The sequence below is a fragment of the Amia ocellicauda genome, chromosome 6, assembly GCF_036373705.1.
Source record: "Amia ocellicauda isolate fAmiCal2 chromosome 6, fAmiCal2.hap1, whole genome shotgun sequence".
Classification (NCBI taxonomy): domain Eukaryota; kingdom Metazoa; phylum Chordata; class Actinopteri; order Amiiformes; family Amiidae; genus Amia; species Amia ocellicauda.
Window position 1 is genome coordinate 43,787,942 of NC_089855.1, and position 19,675 is coordinate 43,807,616.

At 46.0% G+C, this 19,675-nt stretch overlaps 2 non-coding genes across 2 annotated transcripts; both read left to right on the forward strand.

Moving 5' to 3' along the window:
- Nucleotides 1-1,779: 1,779 nt before the first annotated feature.
- On the forward strand, nt 1,780-1,894 carry LOC136752028 (U5 spliceosomal RNA). Its single transcript, XR_010817209.1, has one exon. It is a non-coding gene; the product is annotated as a U5 spliceosomal RNA (small nuclear RNA).
- Nucleotides 1,895-13,756: 11,862 nt separating this feature from the next.
- On the forward strand, nt 13,757-13,871 carry LOC136752023 (U5 spliceosomal RNA). The gene has a single exon (XR_010817205.1). It is a non-coding gene; the product is annotated as a U5 spliceosomal RNA (small nuclear RNA).
- The last annotated feature ends 5,804 nt before the right edge of the window (nt 13,872-19,675 follow it).

Sequence of the window (19,675 nt, forward strand, 5' to 3'; positions counted from 1 at the left end):
TTGACTATGAGTTTTCAGTTCAACTATTTATTTAGATTGACTGAAAAACCAAGCATTCAAATTCTCTAACAGTTACATCTTCAACAGTAAGTTAATTCATGTTAATTATTCTCATCAATGTAAATGAACAATAAGGTCTATTATGTGTGTCGATAAAATGCTGATATTCCATAACATTTGCTTGAGTATTCTGCAAAACACATATTTAGGGAACATTTGTAACATTAGGGTTACGATTTGCCATAGACACGGAATGAGTTTTATTGTAATGTTAAAGATGGAGTCGCCTCAGTGCTGATTATTATTGCTGTGTTTCTCCACTTCTACTCCACGCTTGGGAACGCCCACATCCAGTGACATTAGCGTTCAATTCCAAAACCGGTGGATAAGCGGGCCGGTTCACAAAAAGATCAGCTGGATCCCAGGCCGAGCAGCGGCTCTGGCTCCTGCACTGGCACCATGTCGGTGGAAAAGCGCTAAGTGAGCTCACACTGAGCTCAGTGCAATGTCTGCTCTGTAGAGCTCACAGTGTGACCTAGTCGTGAGTTCACGTCTTTACTGGGTAGTCCTTGACAACTTAATTGACTCAGTTCTTGTGCTTAATTGGTCAAAATTACCAATGGTTGAAGGTACTCAGGGACTGATGTGTAGAGAGACTTATTAAACCTGCAGGATTGTGGTTTTCCCAGATCAGAATTAACCAGCTCACCACAAAGGAACATGGTAGGTGCTATTGCAACATGGATTACACAAAAACATTGAAATCCAAGTTTGCAGTGGTCCTTGGGCCATTGCGTGGTGATCCAGATCACTTCAGCACGAATTTTGCAGTGGTCTGGACTACAACTCCAGAGACTACTGTGCAGTGGTCCAGACCTCAGAAACTGTATGCATATGAACAGTGAAGTAGGCATCATAACTTTAGCCAATACTTTGTGGTTAAAATACTTAATTTAATCCCTGTATTGTACGGAATAATAATAACAACTGTAAAACATAAGAGAAGGGCTTGTTAATAAATACAATACACAATAGACTAGAACCCTTAGAATATAATAATATGAACATTTTCATGATTAGTATGATTGTAGTTTGGATGATATATTAATGCAAGTTGATAACATATTTTACTGAAATTGGGTTTTAGGAAGTGTGTCAAAAAACTAAAAGAATTGTCTTAGGGACCACTGCTCCTTTTTTACAGACCAATGTATAGCCCACTTTTCTTTTAAATTATGTTTAAAACAAAATTGAGGAAGCAGTGGTTAGTTCTGAATCAAACATATAGACCCCCTCACTCAATTTGTAAGTCCTGCAGCAAACATAGGAATATGCATAGATATTTGCACAGACTGGTATAAATGTCCCTAATAAATAACCAAATGCCATTTTTGTTGTTTCAAATGTGCCCAACATCTTACCAGTATGTCCTTTTAGTATGTCACAAATGTTCCCTAATTCGATTTATACATGTTCCCTGTATGTGATGAATGTTCCCTAAGCATGTGACGAATGTTCCCTTGTTTAAATTACAGATGAGCCCTAGCACTTCTCTCTCTCTCTCTCTCTCTCTCTCTCTCTCTCTCTCAATTCAGCGCATTTGTATTTTCAAAGCAATTAGACATGCAAACATACATATATACATGCATACATATATATGGAAAATAAACAATATAATTATAAATCACAATAAGATGTAATACTGTACAGAAAAACAATATGTAATAAAATGTGATCTTTAATACACACAAATATTTATTGGCTGGTCGGAAGCGTCTTGGACTCGGGTTCCTCTTCATTACTTATAATGCTTTTGCCTATTGCTTAAGCTTTCCATGGAGGGGAACGTGGATGAGTTTGCACCATTCTTGGGAGGCTCTGCCTTGTTGGGGCGGAGCTGTGATCCAGGTGATCAGCAGATCGGGCATAGGTGGGCATGTGGGCGGAGGAGGAGGAAGGCCGGTCAAGCAAATAAGCTTGCTAAGGTACGCAGCAGCAGCAAACAGCCCCCCCATCCAGCCAGCCAGGCAGTCTGGCTGGCAGTGACTGAGTGGTTGACAGACGGCAAGCAACGGAATGCACGTGCTCTGTGATGTCATAGCAGTCAGCTCAGAGAGAGGTTTGTGATGTCATCGCTGAGCTGGCTGGCTCTGTGTGTCTTGCTGGCTGTTTGTGTGTGTGAGAGAGAGAGATAGAGTGTGTGTTTGTGTGTGTGTGTGTGTGAGAGAGAGAGAGAGATTTTTTTATTTTTAACACCTTTATTTTACAAAAGAAAAACTAATAAAACATTAAAAACAAACTAGAAACACATAAAAGACATGAAAAAAACTCCTGACATAAAGACACAGCCTATTCTAACAACCACTACACACGTGCTACCAATAAAAGATTCAAATTAATTAAACCAGTTGGTTTAAATGTCCAAAGTGAATGGCACGGATGGCCGCCCCGACCCCCCACATCTGCAGAAAAGCGTCCAGGTCTCCCGTCAGGCTGTAGAAATTGTAATCCAGTCGCACTCTGGAGCTTACAAGAGACCTGAAGAGGGAGAGTGCACACTGTTGCTGCACGCGCTCAGTCTGACTTCTCCTACTGCTCAGGATTAGCCAGCTTAGCCTGCCCCACTAGAATGTTTGCTAACTGACAAACATGTCTGTGGCGCTGCTTGTACTGGACTCCCAAAATAAACACAGTGCGTGAGAAATGGAGGCCCAGCTGCTTGAACAGGCTCTCCAGTGTAGTGAACAGCAGCTCTAATCAAGGGCAGTGGCAGAAACAGTGAAAAAGTGTCTCTCTCTCCCCGCAGTAGGGGCAGGTGTCGCTCACTCTGGGGTCTAGTGTATGTGCAAAAGAGTTTGTTGCGATGACGCCATGCAGAAGCCATGCAGAAGCGGGGGCTTGTACAGGCTCCTCCAGGCCGGGCAGGCATCTTCCCCCAGAGCCAGGTGCTCCCTCCAGGGGGTGTCAGGGAGGGGCTGCAGCTGCTGATGGTGCAGCTCCCTCACACTGAGCTGATTGAGCACCTGACGCTGAGCTGTGGAGACAGACACACTACAGAGACTGTGAGGCGACAGAAGGCGGCCTGATGAGCTAGGGGGGACTGAGAGACACAGACAAACAAGGGGAAAGACGGTGTCAGGGTCCTTGGGCCGATCAAATTGACATGATGTCTAAAGTTATAAAATCTTTCCAGCCTGGCTAGCGACATAATGCTAGAACCCGGCCTCACCCAGGTGTACTGTATCACCTTTGGGTTGGCATTCCTCCAGACATCGACCAGATTGTGCAACTGTTTAATACCTTCCAGCTGTTTTTCCGACTGTGGACTGGGCTCCACATGATTCCTATCTAATCTATAGTCCACAGTACAGTTCCAATCACCCCCCCAAAACCAGGATCTCCTCAGCCCCACAGTCTGCTAGCGCTTTGCAGAGCACCGAAAACACTGACAGTCTGTCTCTCACAGCATTGGGGGCATAGATATTAATAATCACTGTAGCATTATGTTGGGTGTATTTTTATAAGAGCATTTTAGCTCTGAGCTGAAGCACTGACCTCTCCCCCCAAAGTTATCAGATTTTCATAACTCATCAGCTTGGAACTGGTGTACATCAAAGTGACAGTTTTGGGGAGGATGGCACCAAGAATAGGCCAAATAGTTTGGAATCCTGCTGTGGGATGTCTGGAGAAGTGGGCCTGTAGGTAACATAACTCTTTGAACTGGAAATCCAATCTCACAAACTCAAGAACCAATCACCTATTGATCTGACAGGCGTATACAGAACAGCACACGGTCTCTCTCTCTCTCTCTCTCTCTCTCTCACCTGAACCAGAAACTCGCTGCCACAGCTCAACCTGTAGCTCTGTTGCCAGAACCAGAACCAGAAACCAACTAAGTCTTTACCGGCAACAGAAGAGTTAAACTGGGAGAAGGAGATTGAGCCGTATGAAGAATTCTTTTAAAGGACTTTATCAAATAAAGAATTTTACAGACTGCGCTGCCCGCCTGTGCCCACCTGATCAGTGGAGTTTTTACAGCTGGACAATTGACTAAGTCGACTGAATACGAAAGTGTCAGTCATTTAAATAGCTATTTGAGTCTTAAGAAACTTGACCCTTGGAACGAACAGGGCCCTGCTTTCCTCAAAGACTTTGTCTTCAAATAAGAACGGTGAGAGACCCTGCTTGCCAAAAAGATTTTGTGCACAACCTTGGAGCCTTCAAACCAGTGGAAAATCTGTTTGGAAACGACTCTACTTTTGCGAAACCCCAACTTCCAAGTGCATCGACTGAGTGGAAGTTCTTGGACAAAGCCGAACCGGACTGCCTTTGTTCCAAACCACACGGACCTCGTGCCGTGTGCTGTTATCTGAGCCCGAAGCCAGAGAGGCCTCTCTGTGACGAAGTTCAGATAAGTTTAACAGTTTGGAGTTCATCATTCATGACATTTGAGAAATAAATTAGAAATGTTAATCTGTGATTTATAACTCTAGAATGTGTAATATCATTTAGTTTTCTTAAATATGAATGTGTGTTGCATTAAATTGTTTTGTTGATCATTTTAGAAATAAAATCTGTCAACGCCGAGAAATATCTTCTCATTCCTGTTTAACTGTTTAGTCTGAAATTGACACAAGTTAATAGACATTAGATTATTGGTGGCCCTGCTTATCCTTAATCATTGAATAATAATCAGTTAAGGGAAATTGTGGTAACAAGTAATGATAGGATCTTTCTCGGCACCTAAACGTAAATAAGACTGATATATATATAACGAGAAGTTACCTGACATTAAATACTAACCTGCGTAGTTATTTAATGTCTGACTAACAATACTAATGAGAGACTCACCTTCGTCTTACTAACCGGTATTGTAGTCAATGTGTTTATAACCTTTTTTGTTTAACGATTTGTGTTATCATATGCGATCCCATGGTCTTTGATTTGGTCACGGAAGTGATTTGTCTTTGATTTGTTGATCTAGAGTTGAATTTTAATTAGTTTTTCCCTTTTGTATAATTAGTGTAGTGCTACATTTAGTCTTTGTTTTTGAATAAATTTGACAATTTATATCTTTGGAATTGGTGTCTGTGTCCAATTATTACAGAAATTGAGTTCTACAAGATTCCAGGATTCGTGATAAGGTGATACTATAAATTCACTTCTTAAATTGAAATTCATAAGTGTACCTTATGCTACACTAGTAAGAAATTAGGAAAGGAGAAAGAACAGCTGTTAGGATACAGAGTGATGTTTTCAGAGGGGGCGTTGGGGCAGTGAAAGTGTCTGTGAGGTCAGCTCCCCACTGAGAGAGATAAGAGAGCTGCCTTGTAACTAAATACAGATGTACTACTACAAACCAAGCAACATTGTAACTGACAGTAATGTCCTGGGAAATCGAGAATAGTTAAATTACTAATGCTAATAATACTGATGTTGATACAGATGAATAGAAAAATAACTACTATTATCTGTCTTCACAGGAACCAAAGGTTTAGTCCAAAGGTTCCCTACTCACATGCCATGACACATCAGTGCATAGTCTCCCCTCTCACATTTGCCTCCGCTCTAAGTGCTGCAGCCCATAATTCGTCCTCATGGCCACTGATGCCAGTGTGTGTGGACGGACAGGAGGGAGGGGGATGGTGGAAACATACGATGCTTACCATACTCTGGTAAAAGTAATAAACCAACTAACTCTGCTGATTCCAATTGACAACAGGAGGGTGGCGATGTCCAGGAATAGACGGACAGATTATTAATAATGCATTTCTGATTGATTTCAGGTGCTGAAAAATAACAATTTTATCTTTGAGGAAAAGGCCTGAAGAAACAATATAGAAATAGATTGGGAAGAAACATGAATAGTCATACAACTCCAACCTCTTTTAAATCTAAGCACAAGGATACAGAGTCTGGTGGGGCTATGGGCATTTCATGAACTATACTTTCCATAGTTTATTAGAGTTACTACTGGATTGAAAGAATTGTGCTGTTTGGATGTGTGACTGAAGTGTGAAATGATATGTGATGTTTCAATGTGATGTAAGTGGATACACACTGAATAATACTACTATGGTGTAGAATTTGCATTTATATAACTTGTATATAACTTTATGACGTTTCTTCATTTACCATTTATGGTTCTAAAAAACACGTGATTTTATATTATCACCGGCATATCAGATATTGAACAATTAATTAGCTTTCTTTTTTTTTTTTTTTTTTCGAATTGTAGGTTCTTTTTGTCTACGGGAACCCAAACAGGAAGACACAGTCCTGTTTCTTCACAAACAGGAAAACACAGTCAAGTTCATGGCAACCCAGGTTAAATAGGAAGACACAGTCCTATTACTTCATAAACAAGAAGACACAGTCAAGTCTATGGTGACACTAAGAAACTTTGTTTCTTAACAAGCAAGAAACATTTCCTGCCTCAAGTAATTGATATAAGGCAAGCAACAATGTTTAATAAAATATAGAATGCGTTACCTGATCGTCAGAGGGCCAGGCGAGCAGACAAGTGAAAGCAAAGCACCGCAGTAGGGAATTTTTCAAAAAGGTTCCTTTACCTTTTTCTATTTTGCTGGTCACTGGTCTGGCCATTCCAGTCCTCTCTGTCAGGGTTAGCAATCCCATCCTCGTCGCCATGTAATGTGGAAGAAAAACCATCTTCAATCAGGTTGGAACGTTCGTTGCAATGCCTTTAATACACGCAGCGTGGAGAGGAACAGTGAATCAAGAAGATCCCAAAGTCGCTCTGCCTTCATTTAAAAGTCAGAGGCTTTTATACACAAAAAACAAAGATCTGGTTACAATCACAGAGTCATTACTATATTATCATTAGAGAGTTAGCTAAGCAGAATATATATCAGAGTTCATAGGTCAACACATGGATTAGGGGGCAGGCACTTAAATCGTACTGTTTGACATTGTCTCCAAGGCTCTCATAGTAAATAACGAACAGAAAACAAGCTACCTTCTGGCCTGTCCTCCTGGCATGACCTTATCTTTCTTAAGTATAAAAGAGAGTAGAATAGATATGAGGGAAAGAATTCTAACTTTCCTTCCACAGTGCCCAACACCTACCAGTATGTCCTTTTAGTATGTCACAAAGGTTCCCTAATTAGTTTTACAAATGTTCCCGGTATGTTATGAATGTTCCCTAAGCATGTGACGAATGTTCCCTAGTTTATGTTACAGATGTGCCCTAGCACTTCTATCTCTCAATTCAGAGCATTTGTATTGGAGGGGAACGTGGATGAGTTTGTACCATTCTTGGGAGGCTCTGCCTTGTTGGGGCAGAGCTGTGATCCAGGTGAACAGCAGATCGGGCAGAGCTGGGCATGAGGGCGGAGGAGGAGGAAGGCCGGTCAAGCAAATAAGCTTGCTAAGGTACGCAGCAGCAGCAAACAGCCCCCCTATCCAGCCAGCCTGGCAGTCTGGCTGGCAGTGACTGAGTGGTTGACAGACGGCAAGCAACGGAATGCACGTGCTCTGTGATGTCATAGCAGTCAGCTCAAAGAGAGGTTCGTGATGTCATCGCTGAGCTGGCTGGCTCTGTGTGTCTTGCTGGCTGTGTGTATGTGTGTGTGTGAGAGAGAGAGAGATTTTTTGATTTTTAACACCTTTATTTTACTACAAAAAACAATTAAAACAAACTAGAAACACATAAAAGACATGAAAAAAACTCCCGACATAAAAACACAACCTATTCTAAAAACGCTCAATAAAAACCACTACACACGTGCAACCTATAAAATATTCAAGTGAATTAAACCAGTTGGTTTAAATGTCCAAAGTCAATGGCACAGAGGGCCGCCCTGACCCCCCACATCTGCAGAAAAGTGTCCAGGTCTCCCGTCAGGCTGTAGAAATTGTAATCCAGTCGCACTCTGGAGCTTACGAGAGACCTGAAGAGGTTGAGTGCACACTGTTGCTGCACCCGCTAAGTCTGACTTCTCCTACTGCTCAGGATAGCCAGCTTAGCCTTCCCCACTAGAAAGTTTGCTAACTCACAATCATGTCTGTGGCGCTGCTTGTACTGGACTCCCAAAATAAACACAGAGCGTGAGAAAAGGAGGCCCAGCTGCTTAAACAGGCTCTCCAGTGCAGTGAACAGCAGCTCTAATCTAGGGCAGTGGCAGAAACAGTGAAAAAGTGTCTCTCTCTCCCCGCAGTAGGGGCAGGTGTCGCTCACTCTGGGATCCAGTGTATGTGCAAAAGAGTTTGTAACGATGACGCCATACAGAAGCCATGCAGAAGCGGGGGCTTGTTCAGGCTCCTCCAGGCATGCATCTTCCCCCAGAGCCAGGTGCTCCCTCCAGGGGGTGTCAGGGAGGGGCTGCAGCTGCTGATGGTGCAGCTCCCTCACACTGAGCTGATAGAGCTGCTGACGCTGAGCTGTGGAGACAGACACAATACAGAGACTGTGAGGCGACAGAAGGCGGCCTGATGAGCTAGGGGGGACTGAGAGACACAGACAAACAAGGGGAAAGACGGTGTCAGGGTCCTTGGGCCAGCAGTGCTGCGTGAGAACCTGGAAAAGCCGCTCCACAGCGCCTATGGGAAGGGCGTTCTGTACTGCCCAGAGAAATCTGGTTACGACTCTCAGTGACCTCATACCCAGCCTGGCAGCCAGGCTGTCGGCACCAACGCACTGTCCCCTGTTAAAATCCAACAAATCCCTCAGCCGGATCACGTCGACCTTAAGCAGGACTGACCTGAGGCTGCTGGAGAGCAGGAGTGGACAGCTAAAACCGGGGTTCCACAGCCGTGGCTCCTCTAACAGCCAATACAGACTGCTGCCCCCTAGCTCCCTACCCAGGGAGAAGTGCTACCACACCTTTAAAACAGTACTATAAAAAACAGGCAGGGAAGGAAGTATATTGGGACGTGTCTTAAGTAAAAACATGTGTCTGTCATAACAAGTGTCCAGGGCGGGAGACACAGGGGATCTGGAGGGTACTGGAGCCTCTGAGCTGCCTGCAGCCGAAAGGCACTCAGCCTGCTTAACAGATCTACCAACCCCTGTCCCCCCTCCTGGAGCGGCAGGTATAGCACTGCTTTGCGCACCCAGTGCAGCCCGTCCCAGAAGAAATCCAGGAGCAGGGTCTGTATCTGGGACACCAGGGCCGGTGGGGGGTCTAGACATGCAAAAGTGTGCCAGAGCATGGAGGCCACCAAGATATTAATAACAATTGCTCTCCCCCTAAAGGAGAGCTGGGGCAGCAGCCAGTGCCATGCCCTCAACCGGCTCTGAACCCTCTCCAGCAGGCCAGCCCAGTTCTCCTGCGTCTCCCCCAAAGTCACACCCAGCACCCGAGGGCCTGAGAGAGACCACTGCAGCCCCGCAGGGAGGGCAGGGGGTGCAGAAACCGCCCACACCCCAACCAGATGAGCGCTGCTCTTGCCCCAGTTGACCCTGGCTGAGGAGGCCCTGCTGAACTCCTCCAGACACTCCCACAATGACCTGGACGTCTCGCTGGCCAGACTGTGTGTCTCAGCAGCATAGGCCGACACCCTTGGGTGACAAGGGATGGACAGCCCAGCTAGCAGCCTGTGCTGCAGGGGCTCGATAGAAAGGGAGTATAGCATCCCTGACAGACTGCAGCCCTGTCTGATGTCTCAATGGATGGGGATAGGCTCACTCAGGCCACCATTGATCTTCAGCACAATAAACACATGACAGTACAGCAGCTGAATAAATTCTACGAACCGCGGGCCGACACCAACTGCTCTCAGCACCTGAAACAGGCACTGCGGCCGGCATGATGTCTCTGAGCCGCTTAGCCAGAGCCTTAGACAGGATCTTATAGTCCTGACACAGTAGCGCCACTGGCCTCCAGTTCACAATGGAGGACAGATTCCCCTTCTTGGGCAGCAGGGTCAGAATAGCTCTACGACAGCTAATGGGCAGCAGCCCAGCTCACAGGCCCTCCTGCAGCACTGAGAGCAGGTCCGGGCCCAGCTCAGTCCAAAACTCTGAGAAAAACTCCACAGTGAGCCCATCCAGCCCCGGTGCCCAGCCCTTATTGAGCTCTTGCATTGCGCAGGTCAGCTCTGCCAGATTTAGAAGGGCCTCCAGCCCCTTGACCCCATCCTGTGGGAACTTAGGAAGACTCTGCAGAAACTGCCGCTGCTGCTCCAGGCTGCCTGGCTCTGCGGAGTACAGCTCCCTATAGAACTGGGCGGCATGACTACACATCTCTTGCCCATCCTGCAGCACGCGGCCCTCAGCCGTCCTCAGGCAGAGCATCACCCTGCTCTGCTTCCGCCTGCATTCCAACCCAAAGAAGAACTTGATGGGCGCATCCATCTGTGTCAGGCTCTGGAACTGCGAGCGCACCATTGCTCCTCGAGCCCGCGTCCTTAGCAGCTCTGACAATGCCTGCTGCATAGCTTTGAGGTCCTCTAATGCCCCTGAATCTCCAGAGTCCAAGGCTCGGTGGAGCACCTGAATCTCTCCTTCTAACTCCTTTTTAGATTCATTCAAGCTGTCAGTCCTATGCTCAGTGTACTTCTGGCAGAAGAGCCTGATCTGAACCTTGCCAATGTCCCACCACTGTCTCAGGGAGGCAAACCTAGGGCGCTCTGATCTCTGCCAAAAGAAAAGAAAAGAATTACAAAAAATCCTGTCCTGCAGCAAGCTATTATTGAAAAGCCAGTAGGCACTGCGCAGCCGGACAGGAGGCAGGGTGACACTCACAGTGATGAGACAGTGGTCAGTGGTCAGGTGGGGGTGATATGGAAGCCACCGATCAGATTGACATGATGTCTAAATGTATTAAATCTATCCAGCCTGGCTAGCGACATAATGCTAGTACCCGGCCTCACCCACGTGTACTGTTTCACCTTTGGGTTGGCATTCCTCCAGACATCGACCAGATTGTGCAACTGTGTATTACCTTCCAGCTGTTTTGCCGACTGTGGACTGGGCTCCAAATGATTCCTATCTAATCTATAGTCCACAGTACAGTTCCAATCACCCCCCCAAAACCAGGATCTCCTCAGCCCCACAGTCTGCTAGCACTTTGCTGAGCACCAAAAACACTGACAGTGTGTCTCTCACAGCATTGTGGGCATAGATACTAATAAACACTGTAGCATTATGTTGGGTGTATTTTTATAAGAGCATTTTAGCTCTGAGCTGAAGCACTGACTTCTCCCCCCAAAGTTATCAGATTTTCTTAACTCATCAGCTTGGAACTGGTTTACATCAAAGTGACAGTTTTGGGGAGGATGGCACCACAAATAGGCCAAATAGTTTGGAATCCTGCTGTGGGATGTCTGGAGAAGTGGGCCTGTAGGTAATATAACTCTTTGAACTGGAAATCCAATCTCACAAACTCAAGAACCAATCATCTATTGATCTGACAGGCGTATACAGAACAGCACATGGTCTCTCTCTCTCTCTCTCTCTCTCTCTCTCTCTCTCTCTCTCTCTCTCTCTCTCTCTCTCTCTTTCTCTCTCACCTGAACCAGAAACTTGCTGCCACAGCTCAACCTGTAGCTCTGTTGCCAGAACCAGAACCAGAAACCAACTAAGTCTTTTCCGGCAACAGAAGAGTTAAACTGGGAGAAGGAGATTGAGCCGTACGAAGAATTCTTTTAAAGGACTTTATCAAATAAAGAATTTTACAGACTGCACTGCCCGCCTGTGCCCACCTGATCAGTGGAGTTTTTACAGCTGGACAATTGACTAAGTCGACTGTATACAAAAGACTCTACATTCGCGAAACCCCAACTTCCAGGTGCATCGACTGAGTGGAAGTTCTTGGACAAAGCCGAACCGGACTGCCTTTGTTCCAAACCACACGGACCTCGTGCCGTGTGCTGTTATCTGAGTCCGAAGCCAGAGAGGCCTCTCTGCGACGAAGTTCAGATAAGTTTAACAGTTTGGAGTTCATGATTCATGACATTTGAGAAATAAATTAGAAATGTTAATCTGTGATTCATAACTCTAGAATGTGTAATATCATTTAGTTTTCTTCAATATAAATGTGTGTTGCATTAAACTGTTTTGTTGATAATTTTAGAAATAAAATCTGTCAACGCCGAGAAATATCTTCTCATTCCTGTTTAACTGTTTAGTCTGAAATTGACACAAGTTAATAGACACCAGATTATAGGTGGCCCTGCCTATCCTTAATCATTGAATAATAATCAGTTAAGGGAAATTTGGTAACAAGTAATGATAGGATCTTTCTCGGCACCTACGTAAATGAGACTGATATATATATAACGAGAAGTTACCTGACATAAATACTATCCTGCGTAGTTATTTAATGTCTGACTAACAATACTAATGAGAGACTCACCTTCGTCTTACTAACCGGTATTGTGGTCAATGTGTTTATAACCTTTTTTGTTTAACCATTTGTGTGATATCATATGCGATCACATGGTCTTTGATTTGGTCAAGGAAGTGATTTGTCTTTGAGTTGTTGATCTAGAGATGAATGTTAATTAGTTTTGCCCTTTTGTATAATTAGTGTAGTGCTACATTTAGTCTTTGTTTTTGAATAAATTTGACAATTTATATCTTTGGAATTGGAGTCTGCGTCCAATTATTACAGAAATTGAGTTCTACAAGATTCCAGGATTCGTGATAAGGTGATACTATAAATTCACTACTTGAATTGAAATTTATAAGTGTACCTTACGCTACAATAAACAGAACTATTATTTTGAAAGTGTGCAATTTGTAGCCGAAACCGAAGCACACCGGAGCCCCGGAGCGCAGACGGAACAGAGTCGGATTAGCTATCAAAGATAATAACTAATAACACAAATAGACACAGGCAATAATAACAACGGTGGTGACAGCACAGCCGTGAAGCCAAATAACTGAGCAATAATAATTGTTAATAAACAATTGTAAGAGAATTTTGAATGCTCGTTTTTTCAGTCAATCTAAATAAATAGTTGAACTGAAAACTCATAGGTCATTTGGTTTCTCTTTTAAGATTCTTTTTAGAGGGAAGATGCGTTCAAGTCACAGATGTGCAATAATCATTTATTTTGACAAAAATAGGAAACTAATATCATTCAATTATATTACTGAAAATAAGTAATATTAAGCTTCTGCTGGATTACAGTAAGAAACAGATAATACCCATTTTCTTCTTTCTCCTCACAGTACAGCTTATCTGGTCAGTCTGGTCAGGCAGAATGCAGTGTGTCTCTCTCTGTCTCCCTCCAGCTCTCTCTTGTGTCTCGTTGCAGGATGAAGAAGTTAAGAGAACTCAAATTCTCTTTGTTTTCCCTTTTATAAGGTTTCCTTCCAACCAATAGCATTTTGCCACCACCATGACTTAATTATGAAGTGGGGGTCCCTTCGAATTTGGCTAGGAACCGATAAGAGGACAGGTCCCTTTTGGTCTTCTGGACATACAGACAAGGTTACCAGGGGCTACCAGAGGCTACCAGTGGCTACAAAGGAACTGTCCATTGCTTATATTTAAATAAATTCTGTTATCCAATCAAAAAACATAACAGCCATTACTGTTATCCGTCAGTCTGGTGTACTGTACGCTCCTATACTGTAATATCAAGAGTATGCGCTCTCTCAATTCAGTGCATTTGTATTGTGAAAGCAATTGGACATGCAAACATACATACATACATACATATATATGGAAAATAAACAATACAATTATAAATCACAATAAGATGTAATAAAGTACAGAAAAACAAAATGTAATAAAATGTGATCTTTAATACACACATATGTATGGCTGGTCGGAAGCGTCTTGGACTCGGGTCCCTCTTCATTACTTATAATACTTTTGCCTCTTGCTAAAGCTTTCCATGGAGGGGAACGTGGATGAGTTTGTACCATTCTTGGGAGGCTCTGCCTTGTTGGGGCGGAGCTGTGATCCAGGTGAACAGCAGATCAGGCATAGGTGGGCATGTGGGCGGAGGAGGAGGAAGACCGGTCAAGCAAATAAGCTTGCTAAGGTACGCAGCAGCAGCAAACAGCCCCCCCATCCAGCCAGCCAGGCAGTCTGGCTGGCAGTGACTGAGTGGTTGACAGACTGCAAGCAACGGAATGCACGTGCTCTGTGATGTCATAGCAGTCAGCTCAGAAAGAGGTTCGTGATGTCATCGCTGAGCTGGCTGGCTCTGTGTGTCTTGCTGGCTGTTTGTGTGTGTGAGAGAGAGAGATAGTGTGTGTGTGTGTGAGTGGGTGGGAGGTTGTGCTAGTGTCTGTCTGTCTGTCTGTCTGTCTGTCTGTCTGTCTCTCTCTGTCTCTCAATTCAATTCAATTCAATTCAAAACAAGGGTGCTTTATTGGCATGACAAACAGTTTTCTCTGTCTCTCTCTCTCGCTCTGTAGATGCATCATAGGGAACATATGTAACAATCTCTCTTCTTGTTTACCAAAAATGTTTATGAACGTATTTCAAGTGGGGTTTGCCTTGGTTGGAAACGTTTTAGATTATTTATGAAGTGTAAATAGGATTTGTCTAAATTCTCCGTAGTTTTCAATGTATGTGCCATTCAGTAGCGTTCATGTTACAGATGTGTCCTATGCAGTGGTTTGGTCAATAAAATGTCAGTAAAACTTTATTTTAGCATTTATGGAGGAAGAAATGCAAATAGAGGGTCCTCACTAATTATCTAATTTATCAACAACGTTTAACATTAGGTCTTGCGAAGCTGCAGAAAATGCTGTATACTCGTATGTGTGTTCAAACACCAGCTGCTAAAGTCTGATAGCTGTTGAAGACTCTGTATAGGACATTGAAGAAAGTGTTTTGTGATAATTATATAATGTTTTATATTAATACTAGCATTAGAAGTAGTTTTGTTTACAGACTGAGCAGATTAGATTTAGCAGGACAAGTAAAGGGTCAAGAAGGTTGGTTTGTTAGGAACTCCTGTCAGTAATGAAAGATTACACAGTGCCGAAATAGCCTACAGATGTCTGCTGTGATGACTTATGACTTAATCATTTCTCCAGATAGGGAGGAATTGTTTTTGTTAAAGAGCGATTGACAATAGGTAAATGATGACCGTGGGATCACATCTTCCTAGTGCACATCAAAGACAGACATTTGCTTTGGATCCATCACCTCTTCATGGGAGGACAGATTGTAAACGGACCCGGACCTGTATCTTCTGATTGGATGAACGGCCATAAGATGTTATGTCATTTTTCCTATAAAGTTGTACTCATGTCTGTAAATATTAAGTCTCACTGAAGGAATTATTCCTGACGTGGGGCTTCCGAGCGGCTCGATTAAAGTACTAAAGTAGTTTGCTTTATCTCCGCGACTTCTCCACTTATTTCTAAGACGGTTCAACACACACAGCCAGCAAGACACACAGAGCTAGCCAGCTCAGCGATGACATCACGAACCTCTCTCTGAGCTGACTGCTATGACATCACAGAGCACGTGCATTCCGTTGCTTGCCATCTATCAACCACTCAGTCACTGCCAGCCAGACTGCCTGGCTGGCTGGATGGGGGGGCTGTTTGCTGCTGCTGCGTACCTTAGCAAGCTTATTTGCTTGACCGGCCTTCCTCCTCCTCCACCCACATGCCCACCTATGCCCGATCTGCTGTTCACCTGGATCACAGCTCCGCCCCAACAAGGCAGAGCCTCCCAAGAATGGTACAAACTCATCCACGTTCCCCTCCATGGAAATCTTTAGCAAAAGGCAAAATCGTCATGAAGTCATGAAGAGGAATCCGAGTCCTAGACGCTTCCAACATGCCATACATATTTGTGTGTATTAAAGATCACATTTTATTACATTTTGTTTTCCTGTACTTTATTACATCTTATTGTGATTTATAATTGTATTGTTTCTTTTCCATATATATGTTTGTATGAATGTATGTATGTATGTATGTATGTATAAATGTATGTTTGAATGTCCAATTGCTTTGACAATATGAATGCACTGAATTGAGAGAGAGAGAGACAGAGAGAGAGACAGAGACAGAGACAGACAGGCACTAACACAGCCACCCACCCACCCACTCTCTCACACACACAATCTCTCTCTCTCTCTCTCTCTCTCTCTCTCTCTCTCTCTCTCTCTCTCTCTCTCTCTCTCTCTGCATGCTGGGAGTTTATGGGAGGAGTCAGTGGTGGTGGGAGTTTTGTTTGGAGAGAGTGTGTGTGTGTTTTTACTACTCTTATTCTTTCCGTTTCTTGTTTTTTTATAGATACTTTTAATCGTTTGTTGGTTTTAAACATTTCGGGTTTAGGGGGTTGTTTTTCGATTTAGATCAACATGGCGTTGCGGGCGGGGAGACCCCCCCTTCATTTAATTACGAAACGCTGACCCGAAAGCACAGGTTTATTCTCGTGTCCCAGGAGTAGGTGTCGGTAGAGGACTGTGCGATGGAGATCGGCAGGATGGTCGGCTTCCAGAACATCGTCTCTGCGGCTCGAATGAATAAGGGCATCGTGGTTTTCCTGAATTCTGAGGCGCTGGTGAAGGATGTGATGGAGGAGGGGGTCACAGTGAAGGGGACCTTCCTGCCCACGCTCCCTCTGTCCACGCCGGCTGAAAAGGTGGTTACTTCCAATGTGCCCCCCTTCCTGAGCAACGATCTGCTGGCGGGGGATCTGAGTCGCTATGGCCGGCTCACCTGCGCCATTAGGAGGGTGCTGCTGGGCTGCAGCACCCCGGAGCTGAAACACGTCCTCTCTTACCGCAGACAGGGTTTCATGGTGCTGGCGGACAGCGCCGATGAGTTAAGCCTGTCTCTGAAGTTTAAGATCGAGGGGTTAGTGTAGGTGGTGTTCGTGTCAACTGATACCATGAGGTGTTTGAGGTGCGGGGCGCAGGGGCACATCAGTCGCTCTTGCCCTCAGGGAGAGGCTCCGACGGCCAGGCGAGAGGAAGGTGAGGAGCAGGCAGAGCCGTCTGGTGTCGGCTCTGCCGGCCGGGGGAGCAATGAGGGGGAGGCGGTGGCAAACGCTACTGGCCTTGGTGTGGACAGAGTAGGGGAGCCTAGTGGGGAAGCTGCTAGCAGTGAGAATGCAGAGCAGCCACGGGCTCAGTTAGCCGAGGAGGGAGCTGCTGTTGCTGCTGATGCGGCCGCCACCAAGACTGAACACTTAGCCAGTGATGATGGGTTTAAAGTGCCCAGGAAAAGACAGCAGAAGCAGTCTGCCCCGTCTTCTGAGGCCGTTGATACAGTTGTCTAAAAAGGCGAATATTGCGAGGGCGGCTGGTGAGGAGGATCCCGGAGACGGTGTGGGGGCTGTGGGGCGGCGGGACTCGCAGTCAGGGGAGTCTGTCTGGGGGAACCTGCCGTCTAAACCCAAGGTGGCCGACCGGCTGCGGCGCCGGGAGTCTGAGTGCAGTGCTGCGGCTGTGGAGAGCGCAGACTCGGACAGCACTGCTGAGGGGGACATCGCTGACTCCCAGGGCGAGCCCGTCTCCACTGACACTGCAGGATACAATGCTAAAAGCATTAAGGATTTTCTAAGGGAGACAAAGGGGAAGAGGAATATAGTTTTAGAAAACGTTTTCCCTGATGCAAAGCAGTTCCTGGCATCTGCACAAGTGATCCTGCAGGATGTGGCACTCGCGGAGTTTAGTGAGCCGGAGTGCTACAGGTTAAAGAAGTGGAAAGAGTGTTGTCAGGACTGCTTTGCAATCTAATGGTGATGGTTAATAGTGTGAATGAGTGTGAGTGGCAGCGGGAGTGGAAAGGAGAGAGTGTGTTTAGCCAAGGGTCTAGTGTTAGTGGGGGAGTGGGGATTTTATTTTCACACACTTTTAAAATTGATTATTTTAAGAAAACAGAGTTTGTTGGTGGAAGATTGTTGATGGTAAAGGCTGAGAGCGGGGGAAACCTTTGTGTTTATTAATATCCATGCCCCCAATGCTGTGAGAGACAGACTGTCAGTGTTTTCGGTGCTCAGCAAAGCGCTAGCAGACTGTGGGGCTGAGGAGATCCTGGTTTTGGGGGGGTGATTGGAACTGTACTGTGGACTATAGATTAGATAGGAATCATTTGGAGCCCAGTCCACAGTCGGCAAAACAGCTGCAAGGTAATACACAGTTGCACAATCTGGTCGATGTCTGGAGGAATGCCAACCCAAAGGTGAAACAGTACACCTGGGTGAGGCCGGGTTCTAGCATTATGTCGCTAGCCAGGCTGGATAGATTTTATACCTTTAGACATCATGTCAATCTGATCGGTGGCTTCCATATCACCCCCACCTGACCACTGACCACTGTCTCATCACTGTGAGTGTCACCCTGCCTCCTGTCCGGCTGCGCAGTGCCTACTGGCTTTTCAATAATAGCTTGCTGCAGGACAGGATTTTTTGTAATTCTTGCGCCCTAGGTTTGCCTCCCTGAGACAGTGGTGGGACATTGGCAAGGTTCAGACCAGGCTCTTCTGCCAGAAGTACACTGAGCATAGGACTAACAGCTTGAATGAATCTAAGAAGGAGCTAGAAGGAGAGATTCAGGTGCTCCACCGAGCCTTGGACTCTGGAGATTCAGGGTGATGCTCTGCCTGAGGACGGCTGAGGGCCGCGTGCTGCAGGATGGGCAAGAGATGTGTAGTCATGCCGCCCAGTTCTATAGGGAGCTGTACTCCGCAGAGCCGGGCAGCCTGGAGCAGCAGCAGCAGTTTCTGCAGGGTCTGCCTAAGTTCCCACAGGATGGGGTCAATGTGCTGGAGGCCCTTCTAAATCTGGCAGAGCTGACCAGCGCAATGCAAGAGCTCAATAAGGGCTGGGCACCGGGGCTGGATGGGCTCACTGTGGAGTTTTTCTCAGAGTTTTGGACTGAGCTGGGCCCGGACCTGCTCTCAGTGCTGCAGGAGGGACTGTGAGCTGGGCTGCTGCCCATTAGCTGTCAAAGAGCTATTCTGACCCTGCTGCCCAAGAAGGGGAATCTGTCCTCCATTGTGAACATGAGGCCAGTGGCGCTGCTGTGTCAGGACTATAAGATCCTGTCTAAGGCTCTGGCTATGCGGCTCAGAGACATCATGCCGGCCGCAGTGCCTGTTTCAGGTGCTGAGAGCAGTTGGTGTCGGCCCGCGGTTCGTAGAATTTATTCAGCTGCTGTACTGTCGTGTGTTAATTGTGCTGAAGATCAATGGTGTCCTGAGTGAGCCTATCCCCATCCATTGAGACATCAGACAGGGCTGCAGTCTGTCAGGGATGCTATACTCCCTTTCTATCGAGCCTCTGCTGCACAGGCTGCTAGCCGGGCTGTCCATCCCTTGTCACCCAAGGGTGTCGGCCTATGCTGCTGAGACACACAGTCTGGCCAGCGAGACGTCCAGGTCATTGTGGGAGTGTCTGGAGGAGTTCAGCAGGGCCTCCTCAGCCAGGGTCAACTGGGGCAAGAGCACCGCTCATCTGGTTGGGGTGTGGGAGGTTTCTGCACCCCCTGCCCTCCCTGCGGGGCTGCAGTGGTCTCTCTCAGGCCCTCGGGTGCTGGGTGTGACTTTGGGGGAGACGCAGGAGAACTGGGCTGGCCTGCTGGAGAGGGTACAGAGCCGGTTGAGGGCATAGCACTGGCTGCTGCCCCAGCTCTCCTTCAGGGGGAGAGCAATTGTTATTAATATCTTGGTGGCCTCCATGCTCTGGCACACTTATGCATGTCTAGACCCCCCACCGGCCCTGGTGTCCCAGATACAGACCCTGCTCCTGGATTTCTGGACGGGCTGCACTGGGTGCGC